General features: G+C 44.5%; 1 protein-coding gene across 1 annotated transcript in view; it reads left to right on the top strand.

Moving 5' to 3' along the window:
- Positions 1–14,371, top strand: part of TOPAZ1 (testis and ovary specific TOPAZ 1) — an 89,992-nt gene that overhangs the window by 55,689 nt on the left and 19,932 nt on the right. The gene's annotated exons all lie outside the window — the stretch shown is intronic.

Below are 14,371 nucleotides of genomic sequence, written 5' to 3' on the forward strand. Positions count from 1 at the left end.
TTGCCTCCAGCTTGGGTAATGGCACAAGGGGAGGCAGACATAGGCTCTTAAGTGCACATGACATGACCAAACCATTAAGGACTTCAGTGGGCAAAGCAAACACCTTGAATTGAACCCACAAACAAATTGAAACAATTAGTGTTTCTGGAGCAGAGATGTAATATGCTGTATGTATAACACTATTAATTAAGGAAGAAAACATATTTTGTACTAGCATGCAGGGTGAGGAGGAAGTTTAAAGAGATCCTGCCCCTGAGTGAGACTCCTCATTTGTTCAAGCTGACAGAGCAAGGTCTGTACCCTTTCATCTCAAACTGCCCTTACTCTTTTTAAATTATTTATATATAGTTCTTGATTATTATTATTTTTAGGTTAAATTGTACTGAAATTGAGTTTTATACTGCTAGGTCCATGCCATTGTGCAACATTATGTCACGATGATGGTGATGTCATGGTAGGGGGTCTACAGACCACCAAACCAGGAAGAAGAGATGGATGAGGCTTTTTTTAAACAACTAACAAAATCATCCAAAGCGCACAGGACTTGGTGGTGATGGGGAACTTCAACTACCCCAGACATCTTTTGGGAAAATAACAAGTCAGGGCACAGATTATCCAACAAGTTCTTGGAATGTATTGGAGGCAAATTTTTATGTCAGAAGGTGGAGAACCGCAGGGATCAGTTCTGGGTCCGGTTCTGTTCAATATCTTCATCAGTGATTTAGATAATGGCATAGAGAGTACACTTATAAAGTTTGCGGACAATACCAAGCTGGGAGGGGTTGCAAGTGCTTTGGAGGCTAGGATTAAAATTCAAAATGATCTGCACAAACTGGAGAAATGGTCTGAAGTAAATAGGATGAAATTCAGTAAGGACAAATGCAAAGTACTCCACTTAGGAAGGAACAATCCGTTGCACACATACAAAATGGGAAATGACTGCCTAGAAAGGAGTACTGCAGAAAGGGATCTGGGGATCATAGTGGATCACAAGCTAAATATGAGTCAACAGTGTAACACAGTTGCAAAAAAAGCAAACATCATTCTGGTATGTATTAGCAGGAGTATTGTAAGCAAGATACAAGAAGTAATTCTTCCGCTCTACTCTGTGCTGATTAGGCCTCAACTGGAGTATTGTGTCCAGTTCTGGGTGCCACATTTCAGGAAAGATGTGGACAAATTGGAGAAAGTCCAGAGAAGAGCAACAAAAATGATCAGAGGTCTAGAAAACATGACCTATGAGGGAAGATTGAAAAAACTGGGTTTGTTTAGTCTGGAGAAGAGACGATTGAGAGGGGGACATAACAGTTTTCAAGTACATAAAAGGTGGTTACAAGGAGGAGGGAGAAAAATGGTTGTTCTTAACCTCTGAGGATAGGACAAGAAGCAATGGGCTTAAATTGCAGCAAGGGTGGTTTAGATTGGACAATAGGAAAAACTTCCTAACTGTCAGGGTGGTTAAGCACTGGAATAAATTGCTTAAGGAGGTGGCGGAATCTCATCACTGGGGATTTTTAAGAGAGGTTGGACAAACACCTGTCAGGGATGGTCTAGATCAGGGGTCTCAAACACGCGGTGGCCCGTGGGGCTCTTGCATGTGGCCTGCCAAGCTCCCCGCACCCCCTCCCGCCCCTCTGCCTATCCGCGGGATTGCCCCCTGTGGCGTTGCGAGCCCCGCGCCGCTCTGTGAAGCAGCTGGCAGCATGTCCCTTCGGGCTGGGGGGGGGAAGGGAGAAGGAGCAGAGGGCTCCTGCATTGCCTCCTTCCAGGCACCGCCCCCTGCAGCTCCCATTGGCCGGGAACAGGGAACCGCGGCAATGGGAGCTTTGTGGGAGGTACCTAGAGGAGCGGCAAGAGCAGCGCACGCACGGAATCCTGAGGCCCCCCTCGCGCCCCCAGGGGCTGCAGGGACATGGTTCCAGCTGCTTCCTAGAACGGAGCGGCTGGGGGCCAGGGCAGGCAGGCAGGGAGCCTGCCCTGGCCCCGGTGCGTGCCACTGCCACCCCAGAGCCGCTCTAGGTAAGTGGCGCTGGGCTGGAGCTCGCACCCTGCACCCCTCCTGCACCCCAACTCCTTGCCCTGAGCCCCCTGCCACATCCCACACCCCTCCTGCACTCCCTGCCCTGAGCCACCTGCCGCACCCCTCACCCTCGTGCACCCCACCTACCAACGCCCTGCCCTGAGCCCCCTGCACACCACCTGCACCTCAACTCCCTGCCCTGAGCCCCCACCGCACCCTGCACCCTTTCTGCACCTCCTGGGGGCAGCGTTGGGGTGGGGACTTCAGGGAAGGGGTTGGAATGGGGCAGGGAAGGGGTGGGAAGAGGTGGGGCCTAATGGAAGGGGTGGAGTGGGGGCAGGGCCAGAGGCAGCAAAGGGGGGTGTCAGTGATGCGGCCCTCAGTTCAGTGCACTAGTCCTCATGTGGCCCTCGTGGTCATTTGAGTTTGAGACCCCTGGTCTAGATAATACTTAGTCCTGCCTTGAGTGCAGGGGACTGGACTAGATGGCCTCTCAAGGTCCCTTCCAATTCTATGATTATCACGGCTTGTGTTTTCAGCCCATCTTGGAGACAATAGTATGAACATCTGTCCTAATCAGAATCATTCTCAAAGGTGTCTAAATCAGAGCTGGCCTCAACACTAAGGGTTCCTATACTCCACTTCATTGCCCAGAATGCAAACAAATTCTCCCAGTTTCCTCAAACTGCTTTATTTTTAACTATGCATTTTCAGCCAGAATCACTCATGATCTCTGCAGCCAGTGAGAAAGTAGGAGCAAGGAAGTCTCATGTACTCAAGATAATACCAGGAGGTTAGAATTTTTGGGGATAATAATTTTTATGGTGAGAGCATCCAAAGATTTCAGTCAAGATCAGAGCTCCACTGTGGTAGGTACAACACAAAAAAGAAAACAGGATCCCGGCTTTGAAGGGCTTACAATCTTGCAAATGAGAACAGGAAATTATCAAGCTCTCTAATTCAATACAACAACTTCTGTTGGGATAAAATCCTCCTGTCATTTATTTCCTCTTTCCATCAGCCTGAGTGTTGGTGGAACTCTTCCTTCCCCTGTGTCTTGTTAATTTGTCCTCTCATATAGCTGTTGATTATTCCAGTTTAACTAGTTAAAGTAGTTTGTAGGATTGTTTTTATTGTTCATATTAACATGTAACTTGATCCATTAGGATTCTCCTTCCATGGCAGAAGGAGAGAGATAGGGATTTAAGGACTCCTTTTGCTGTGACAAAATGTCTAAGGATAAGTACCCTATATACTTGACAACTTTGGGAGAAGGACATTTGCCTGTTGGATGTGTAATCTATATGGTCTTTGACCGGAGGACATGGAGCCATAAGCCCAAGACCTTCCTGACCGAAGAAGCCTTGGAGATGTCAAGACCTGAGAATTAGTTTTTCTGTGGGATATACCCCTTGTCCAGATTACTCAGAGTTGAAAGAATTTTTTGGGTTTAAGTCTAACATCTGTTTGGAGAAGGACTTAAGTGGTTTGGGTTTGAGGACTTCAAAGTCTTTGGACCCAGAATCTTTGAATCTATGAGCTGAAATGCTTAATAGAATGGGGCACTCTTTGGAACTGCTGCCTGCTGCTTTCTAAGAAGAGAAGAAAGGAACAACATAAGAGCAAACAACATTTATTTAGGGATTTATTATGGAGTCAGTGCTGGTGGTTGGTTCTGATCGTGAGATGCAATATTCAGCCTCCGCAGGTCTTAGAGGTCCAGAGGCTGAGAGGGCTTTCTCAGATATCAGGCATTCAGATCTTTTGTCTGCCCTAGAGGGAGCTTCTGGCTTTTCCTTCAGGGATGTTGTTAGGCAATATCTGGGCTTTGCAAGAGAAGTTCTCTTTTTGGCTTTTTCAGTTTCCAGCCCAGATTATTTCCTTATTAGATTAGCACATTCCATAGTGGTGCAGTTCTCTTTAGGTCCCATTGTCTCTGCAGATCCACATTGGCGCACCCACCTCACTTCCATTTCAGAGATTTAAAGAATGTGTTTGGAGAAGAATGGAGGGATATTTGTGTAGAAGGGAATATTTATCCCCTCAGTTCCAGAATACCAGATAGAAGGAGCACAAAGTGCACTATAGTATTTTTCAAAGGCACGATTCCTACTGTGCTGGCTCATCAGAAGCTATACTTTTGAACAACAGCTGCTGGTGAGCAGCCTTTAGTTTTCTCTGTCAGATACCTGAAGATTCCCAGAGGGGAAAGTGAAAGCCAGTGCAATACAAATAGTGTTCTACATTATATTTGAAACTAGACACACTGACCAGGACAGAAATAACATCAATTACAATTAGGGCTGTCAGTTAATCGCAGTTAACTCACACGATTAACTCAAAAAAATTAATTGTGATTAATCCCACCGTTAAACAATAGAATACCAATTGAAATGTATTCAATATTTTTGATGTTTTTGTACATTTCAAATATATCGATTTCAGTTACATCACAGAATACAAAGTGTACAGTGCTCACTCTATATTTATTACAAATATTTGCACTGTAAAATGATAAAAGAAATAGTATTTTTCAATTCACAAGTACTGTCGTGCAATCTCTTTATCATGAAAGTGCAATTTACAAATGTAGATTTTTTGTTACATAACTGCACTCAAAAACAAAACAGTGTAAAACTTTAGAACCTACAAGTCCACTCAGTCCTACTTCTTGTTCAGCTAATTGCTAAGAGAAACAAATTTGTTTACATTTACGGGAGGTAATGCTGCCCGCTTATTATTTACAATGTCACGTGAAAGTGAGAACAGACAGTCTTATGACACTGTTGTAGCTGATGTTGCAAGATATTTACATGCCATATGCGCTAAATATTCATATGCCTCTTCATGCTTCAGCCATCATTCCAGAAGACATGCTTCCATCTTGATGATGCTCGTTAAAAATATAATGCGTTAATTAAATTTGTGACTGAACTCCTTGGGGGAGAATTGTATGTCTCCTGCTCTGTTTTACCCTCATTCTGCCATATATCTCCTGTTATAGCAGTCTCGGATGATGACGCAGCACATGTTTGTTTTAAGAACACTTTCACTACAAACTTGACAAAATGCAAAGAAGATACCAATGTGAAATTTCTAAAGATAGCAACAGTATTCGTCCCAAGATTTAAGAATCTGAAGTGCCTTCCAAAATCTGAGAGGGCTGAGGTGTGGAGCATGCTTTCAGAAGTCTTAAAAGAGCCACACTCCGATGTGGAAACTACAGAACCCTAACCACCAAAAAAGAAAATCAACCTTCTGCAAGTGGCATCTGCTTCAGATTATGAAAATGAACATGTCAGTCTGCACTGCTTTGGATCATTAATGAGCAGAACCTGCCATCAGCATGAACGTATGTCCTCTGGAATGGTGGTTGAAGCATCAAAGGACATAGTCTTTAGCGCATCTGGTATGTAAATATCTTGCAGCGCCGGCTACAACTGTGCCATGCAAACACCTGTTCTCACTTTCAGGTGACATTGTAAACAAGAAGCGGTAGCGTTATCCTCTGCAAATGTATACAAACCTGTTTCTCTGAGCGATTGGCTGAACAAGATGTAGGACTGATTAGACTTGTAGGCTCTAAGGGTATGTCTACACTACGGGATTATTCTGATTTTACAGAAACCGTTTTTTGGCAACAGATTGTATAAAGTCGAATGTATGCGGCCACACTGAGCACATTAATTAGGCGGTGTGCGTCCATGTACCGAGGCTAGCGTCGATTTTCGGAATGTTGCACTGTGGGTAGCTATCCCATAGTTCCTGCAGTCTCCTCCACCTATTGGAATTCTGGGTTGAGATCCCAATGCCTAATGGGGCCAAAAACATTGTCGTGGGTGGTTCTGGGTACATCTTCCCCCTCCCTCCGGGAAAGCAACGACAGACAACCATTTCGCGCCTTTTTCCTGGATGAACAGTGCAGACGCCATACTGTGGCAAGCATGGAGCCTGCTCAGCTCAAGACAGCAGTCGTGAACATTATAAACACCTCACGCATTATCGTGCAATTTATGCTGAACCAGAACCTGCAAAACCAGGCAACGAGGAGTAGGCTACGGCAGCGCGGCGACGAGAGTGATGAGGACATGGACCTGGAATTCTATCAAACCGCAGGCCCCAGCGCTTTGGAGATCATGCTGTTAATGGGGCAGGTTCATGCCGTGGAACGCTGATTCTGGGCCCGGGAAACAAGCAGAGAGTGGTGGGACATAGTGTTGGAGGTGTGGGACGATTCCCAGTGGCTTCAAAACTTTCGCATGTGTAAGGGCACTTTCATGGAACTTTGTGACTTGCTTTCCCCTGCCCTGAAGCGCCAGAATACCAAGATGAGAGCAGCCCTCACAGTTGAGAAGCGAGTGGCAATAGCCCTGTGGAAGCTTGCAACGCCAGACAGCAACAGGTCAGTCGGGAATCAATTTGGAGTGGGCAAATCTACTGTGGGGGCTGCTGTGATGCAAGTAGCCAAAGCAATCACTGAGCTGCTGCTACCAAAGGTAGTGACTCTGGGAAACGTGCAGGTCATAGTGGGTGGCTTTGCTGCAATGGGATTCCCTAACTGTGGTGGGGCGATAGATGGAACCCATATCCCTATCTTGGCACCAGAGCACCAGGGCAGCCAGTACGTAAACCGCAAGGGGTACTTTTCAGTGGTGCTGCAAGCACTGGTGGATCACAAGGGACGTTTCACCAACATCAACGTGGACTGGCCAGGAAGAGTTCATGACGCTCGCGTCTTCAGGAACGCTACTCTGTTTAAATGGCTGCAGCAAGGGACTTACTTCCCAGACCAGAAAATAACAGTTGGGGATGTTGAATCGTAGAATATCAGGGTTGGAAGGGACCTCAGGAGGTCATCTAGTCCAACCCCCTGCTCAAAGCAGGACCAATCCCCAGACAGATTTTTACCCCAGTTCCCTAAATGACCCCCTCAAGGATTGAACTCTCAACCCTGGGTTTAGCAGGCCAATGTTCAAACCACTGAGCTATCCCTCCCCCCCCCCCCCCCGCCTACCCTTTAATGCCATGTCTCATGAAACCATACACAGGCAGCCTGGACAGTAGTCAGGACCTGTTCAACTACAGGCTGAGCAAGTGCAGAATGGTGGTAGAATGTGCATTTGGACATTTAAAAGGTCGCTGGCGCGCTTTACTGACTCGCTCAGACCTCAGCCAAACCAATATTCCCATTGTTATTGCTGCTTGCTGTGTGCTCCACAATCTCTGTGAGAGTAAGGGGGAGACCTTTATGGTGGGGTGGGAGGCTGAGGCAAATCACCTGGCCGCTGATTACGCACAGCCAGACACCAGGGCGATTAGAAGAGCACACCAGGAAGCACTGCGCATCAGAGAAGCTTTGAAAACCAGTTTCATGACTGGCCAGGCTACTGTGTGAAAGTTCTGTTTGTTTCTCCTTGATGAAAACCCACCCCCTTGATTGACTCGTTCTCTGTAAGCAGCCCACCCTCCCCCTTCGATCCCAGCTTGCTTTCAAAGGAAATAAAGTCACTATCGTTTAAAAATCATGCATTCTTTATTAATTGATTATAAAAAGAGGGAGAGAACTGAGAAGGTAGCCCGGGTGGGGTTTGGGAGGGGGATAGAAAGGAAGGAAAAGGCCACTAAAAAAGTTCAATGTAATGACAGCTTTTTGGTTGGGCTGTCCACTGGGGTGGAGTGGGAGCACGGAGCCTCCCCCCCTCCCCCGCGTTCTTGGACGTCTGGGTGAGGAGGCTATGGAACGTGGTGAGGGGGGAGGGAGGTTATACAGCGGCTGCAGCAGCACTCTGTGCTCCTGCTGCTGTTCCTGAAGCTCCACCAGACGCCGGAGCATGTCCGTTTGATCACGCAGCAGCCCCAGCGTTGCAGCCTGCCACATCACCAGCTGCGGGAGGGAGGGAAAAAAGGGAGAGAAGTATAGATACATTTTACAGAACAATGCTTATACTCTTTCACAGTGAACAACACTATTCACATTACATAGCACATGTGATTTCGGTACAAGGTCGCATTTTGAATCTTAATATTGAGTGCTTGTGGCTTTGGTGTTAGAGATCACAGATGCAGGTCCGGGCAACAGAATTCGGCTTGCATGCGGCCATGGTAAGCCATTGTCTTTCGGCTTCTGCAGCTTTCCTACAAGCAGCGCCCTCCTTTCCAACATACCAAGCAAAGCCCGTTGAGCGCTGCGGTTTTCCTGTTAACGTGCAGCAGCAGAAACCAAACTAACCCCCCCCCCAATCCAATTCTCTGGGATGATCACTTTATCCCTCCCCCCCACTGCGTGGCTGGTATTAGGGAAGAGCCCCCCTTGCTCCTGCTTGGCTAACTGCAGAGAAGGGGTTCTTTTCAGCCACAGGCAAACAGCCCAGTAGGAACAGCCACCTCTGTCCCCTTAATTAAATTCCTGTATTTCAACCAGATTACCATGAACGATATCACTCTCCTGAGGATAACACAGCGAGATAAAGAACGGATGTTGCTTGAATGCCAGCAAACACTGGGACCATACGCTGCCAGGCTTTGTCATGCAATGATACCAGATTACTTGCTACTAGCATGGTGTGGTCAAGTGTCCTACCATGGAGGACGGAATAAGGCTGCACTGCCAAGAAACCTTGTGGAAAGGTTTTTGGAGTACCTCCAGGAGAGTTTCATGGAGATGTCCCTGGAGGATTTCCGCTCCATCCCCAGACACGTCAACAGACTTTCCCAGTAGCTGCACTGGCCGCGAATGCATCCCAAGTCCTCAGGGCAAATTAATCATTAAAAAACACTTGCTTTTAAACCATGTTTTATATTTACAAAGGTACACTCACCGGAGATCCCTTCCATGGCCTCATTGTCTGGGGGTTGGGAGGGTGCTTCAGTCAGGCTGAGAAAAAGATCCTGGCTGTTGGGGAGAACGGAGTGCTGTGTCCTCTCTGCAAGCTCGTCGTCGTCCTCCTCCTCCTCATCTGCAGAATCCTCAGGCCTGACTGAGATTACCCCTGCCTCGGAATCCACGGTCAGAGGTGGGGTGATGGTGGCAGACCCCCTAGAATTGCATGCAGCTCAGTGTAGAAGCAGCATGTCTGTGGCTCTGACACGGAGCGACTGTTTGCCTCCTTTATTTTTTGATAGGCTTGTCTGAGCTCCTTAACTTTCACGCGGCACTGTAGTGAGTCCCTATTGTGGCCTCTCTCCATCATGCCCTTGGAGATTTTTTCAAATGTTTTGGCATTTTGTCTTTTGGAACGTAGTTCTGCTAGCACTGAATCCTCTCCCCATATAGCGATCAGATCCAGTACCTCCCGTACGGTCCATGCTGGTGCTCTTTTTCGATTCTCGGACTGCATGGTCACCTGTGCTCTGCACGCTGGGCAAACAGGAAATGTAATTCAAAAGTTCGCGGGACTTTTCCTGTCTACCTGGCCAGTGCATCCGAGTTCAGATTGCTGTCCAGAGAGGTCACAATGGTGCACTGTGGGATAGCTCCCGGAGGCCAATACCATCGAATTGCGGCCACACTAATCCTAATCCGAAATGGCAATACCGATTTCAGCACTACTCCCCTTGTTGGGGAGGAGTACAGATATCGATATTAGAGCCCTTTATATCAAAGTAAAGGGCTTTGTTGTGTGGATGGGTGCAGGGTTAATTCGAGAAACTCCTAGTGTAGACCAGGCCTAAAAGTTTGACATTGTAGAAAATGTAGAAAACATCCAAAAATATTTAAATAAATGGTATTCTATTATTGTTTAACAGCGTGATTAATTATGCGATTAAGCGTGATTAATTTTTTTAATCGCTTGACAGCGCTAATTACAATAGAAAGGCTGTCTTGCCTTTGGTGCTCTTGCCTTCAGCAGAATATTCCGAATAACGTGTAAAATATTTGATTTGAGGGACTAAAGCTTTTAGGCTAGAAAGTAAATTACATTCTTCAGAAACTCTAATACTTTAGATCTACACTTTATCGGGGTTGAATCATCTTTTTTATTTAATAAAAAAAAAAAATCTCTTTTGGTCCAAAATTAGGAAAGCTAATATGAGTAGCCATTGGATTGTCCTCACAGATTCTTCCAAAAGAAAGTTGTTTGTGTGGAGGCAGAGAGTCAGGCACAGTGAGAACCTTCAGAAAGCTGAAGTTGCGTATCTTAAATCGATCCTCCGCTCCCCCCAGTGTAGACTAGGCCTGGGAGTTCAAAACAAAAAGGGTACTGGAAATTATTCAGAGGTTACTCTATTTCTACTTCATGCTGCCCCCCAACATTTTTCCCTGGAATGTTGAGATGAAGTTTTCCCTTCCATTCGGGGCATTCTAAGTTTCTAAAGCAGTATTGGGAGAATGGGGAGTCTGTTCCCCATATTTTCTATTCCCATGACCATACCCTGCATAATTCTATTATTAAGTATATGCATTTGGTTTGGAGCGCTTGTCATGATGCATGCTTTATATCCATCAGACCAACACATAGAAGTAACTATGATTTTGCATAAATGAGAATCATCATCAATACAAAATCCTCCTTTTGGGCGTTTCTAATTCCAAGAATTATCATCAGGTACTCAGGTGTAGTGACAGCCTACAAGAGACTTCTATATGTACTTATTCAGATGACTGGCTGTTAAGAGTTCATTTGCAGTCTGCAGCACAGGCATGCTCAGAGTTTCAGTAATGTTAATGCCAACAAAGGGAAAAAATCATCTCAGTTCAGTGAGAACCTTCATAAAAATAACCATCAACTCATTGTTAGCACAACATTTGATAGCTAACGAAAATATATATTGCAGCTGGACAATTTCAATTAAACTTGAAGGTGAACCTAAATTTTTTTAAAAGTTCTGAGATCCCAGATTATTAACAACATACATATTAATTGCAAATACATTTCAAACAATTCTTGAACATTGGTTCATTTTACTCACTGGCTGAGAAGTTTGTTTTCTCTTCTATACTTAGCCCTGGTCTACACTACAAACTTATTTCGGTATAACTACATCACTCAGGGTGCGGAAAATGCAGTTAAATCAACCAAACTTCCGGTGTAGACAGCACTATGTCAATGGGAGGGCTTCTCTCATTGACATAACAACTGCCTCTTGGGGATGTGGAGTACCTGCTCTGATGGGAGAAGTTCACTGAAGCGCTATAGCATTGCAGCGTTGTAAGTGTAAACAAATCCTTAGTGACATTATGTACACCTATAGTAAGAAATGCAGCACCTTCTTCGAATATCCTCTGCATATTAGCACTCATGAGATGCTCCAACCGGTGCAGCCTGAATGGTAGAACTCGAGCTAGCAGTAGCAGCTCACATGTCCCTTGCCCCCTTCCCTCTGTGAACGTCGATTGTTCCAGGGCATGGTGCTTCAACTGCCTCAGGTTCTTCAAACTGAGAACAGGTGAACAAATCAGGAAATGCTCTGGACTGATTCCGGATCCGTACCTTGTCAGCTAGTTAATAATTTATATTAGTTAAAATTAATTGTCTGTTAGTGTTGATTAACTTGGTTGTAAATATTTTGGTTTTGAGATGAAACTGAAGAATAAAAAGCCCAGGCTTAAAAAGGTGTATTACGTCTGGTTCTATTTCTGGCATCTGACACAAATGCCACATGCCTGGCTCTTGGGTGAAGGACACTCACTTTTAAAAATGCTTGATTTGCTTTATTTTCATTACACACGCAACAAAGGTGAGACAGAACAGATTTCAGGTGACTTTATTACAAGAAGCCTGGTCAGCAAAACGATATGGAACCAAGCAAGCTTCAAACAAGTCTCAGAGACCAGTGTCAGCGCCGAGCAAGTCTGTAAGGAAGAAGGACAAATCCTCCGCCTTGGTACAAATCTTGCACCTTGTTTCCAGAGCCAGCCCACTGCAAAGGGACACAGCTATTATGGAGAGCATGAGCGCTCAGTCCTCATTGGAATCAGCCTCTTTTGAAGAGCCAGTCCATGCGAGAGAGAGAGACATCTGACCAGAGGGTCTTCAAGGAACGTATGCAGTATACATATTCTTGTGGTAGAGTCAGACATTCTTCGTCTGATCTAGATGAGCCAGTTCCAAAAGCATGAGGTAAGGATCCGTTGAGGTAGGAAAAAATATATATGGAAGTGGTAGACCGTATTGACATAGCACTACAACAAATAGTTGTTATGGCACAATTTCATCATCTGGATCTGGCTCAGCTCTATTGGTAATTAACCCACGTATTTCAGTTGAGCAAGAATTGGACATTTTGCTGCAACCGATTCAATTAGATTCTCCCCCAAGGCAGAGAGGAAGAGTTTGAAGAACTCAGGATCTCTTCTGCTTCTTCCGTCTAAGACCCCTTCTGGGTCTCCAGAAAAGATTTTTTTTCTCTATTCTCCTTTATTCAACCAAGGAGATTGCAGTCTCTGGTTCCATCTGAACTGAGAATGGGCTTGGATTGGAGAAGAAATACAGCTCAGTGATCTGATCTGGAGAAAAAGTATTCTCAACAACCTCATTTATGTGTTCTAGATCCATATGGACAAAGAAATGTCCAATTGATCTGAGTATGGAGTTTTGGCCTGACTGGCAAGTACATCTTTCTGGTATCATTGGCTATCTCCTGCACCTTATCAGCATGTTTCTCTCTATGACAATAGACATTTGCCAGTTTGGTACTGAGAGGATATTGTCAGATCTGAAGGATACATATCCACCAATGCATCTAAGTTCTGATAAGTCTACAATGGTAAGAAAGTTATTAGAAGAGGAGGAAATAGTAGCGATACAAGAGTCAGATCCAGACTCTGGAGGAGTTGCCTTCTCTAGGGGAAAATGTGGGCAACACTTCAGCAGCACCACCATCAGAGGATGTGGTGTCATTTCATGAATTATGGATTGCATGACAAAGACATTAGATATTCCTTTGGTATCGAGGAATTCTCACCTGTTTTTTGATATTTTGAGGGTAACATTCCCCTTATTAGAATGATGGCTTCAACCAGCAAAAAACAGCTGAAATGCTCCTTCAGCTGCCTATGTTGAAAAAGACTGCCCAATTATACCAATTCCTTCAGGAAGGTCTTGCTATGTTTATACCTTTATGCTCTGCTATCTCCTACTTCATTAATGATGGAGGCTGTGCTACATAGATGGAAAGTTGTCCAAGTTCACTGTACTCCTGATAAAGAAGGGGAAAGACTCAATATATTTGTGAGGAAAATGTTTCCTTCAGCTATGTTAGGTGTGCATATTTAAAATTATGAAGATCTCTCATGGCTGGTTACCAGCATCATCTGTGGGGGGGAAAGTCGTCATTCCTCAGCTCTCCACTGGAAGAGCATCGAAGGTTAGCAAATGCCCTTTTGATGGCAGAGCTGAATGTTGCTAAACATCAGTTAAGGGCTGCATTTGATTCTTTGGTTGCGTCAGCTAGGATAATAGTTTTGGTTATTGTATTCAGACCCTACTCTCCCATAAAAGGAAGATCCTTGATTCTCCTTTTAATCTCTGGAGAAAGACCCACTGATCACAGCCATGCATGCATTCTGAATACAAACAAGGCAGGGCTCATTCCCTACAATATATAACAAGACATTCACCCAACAGCAATTAATGTATCTGGGGAACAAAATATCCTTACAGGTCATCTAAATAGGTTGACTGCTCAAATACAAGAATAGTCTTTGGAAGGACAAAGTAGTAATACACCTTTTCAGGTTGTGGGGGAATCCTATAATAGATTTTTTTGCATCGGATTTTGTTTGAGAGCAGGGACTCAGTGTTGGATGCATTCCTAATAAATTGGGGTCAAGGATTAAGTTATGTGTTTCCCCATTTTTCTCCATTTGAAGAGTAATAAACAAAATAAGACAAAGCTAGAGTAATTTTAATAGCACCTGCATGGGCCAGACAACTGTGATACCTGGACTTAATTTGCCTGTCCAGAGGGTTAATTGAACTTCTGTCGTTGTACCAGTTTTGTTAGACCATCCCTTCTTGTTGTGTTATCTCCCAGATCTTCAGTGTATCTATCTAATGGCCTGGGGAATAAAACTCTGGGATTGATAGAAAAGTCTTATTCGTTAAAGGTGTAAAATGTATTGATAAATTCGAGAAAAGAGTCCACATGAAAATGTTTTATAGTCATAAATGGAAAAGATTTTTACTGTGGATTTCCATGTATGATATAGAGCTATATACAGCACCCATTAATTATATATTAAAATATGTATTATAGAGTGGGTTTCTCACTATCTTCCATGAAGAGTGACCTTTCAGCCATATCAACATACCATATAGCTATGGAAAATAAATCCTTTTTTACTCATGAAAGAGCTATAAGATTTGGAAGGTCTTACTAATGTATATCCTTTAATAAGACACCCTATGC

This window comes from Malaclemys terrapin, chromosome 2 (genome assembly GCF_027887155.1).
Source record: "Malaclemys terrapin pileata isolate rMalTer1 chromosome 2, rMalTer1.hap1, whole genome shotgun sequence".
Taxonomy (NCBI): Eukaryota; Metazoa; Chordata; order Testudines; family Emydidae; genus Malaclemys; species Malaclemys terrapin.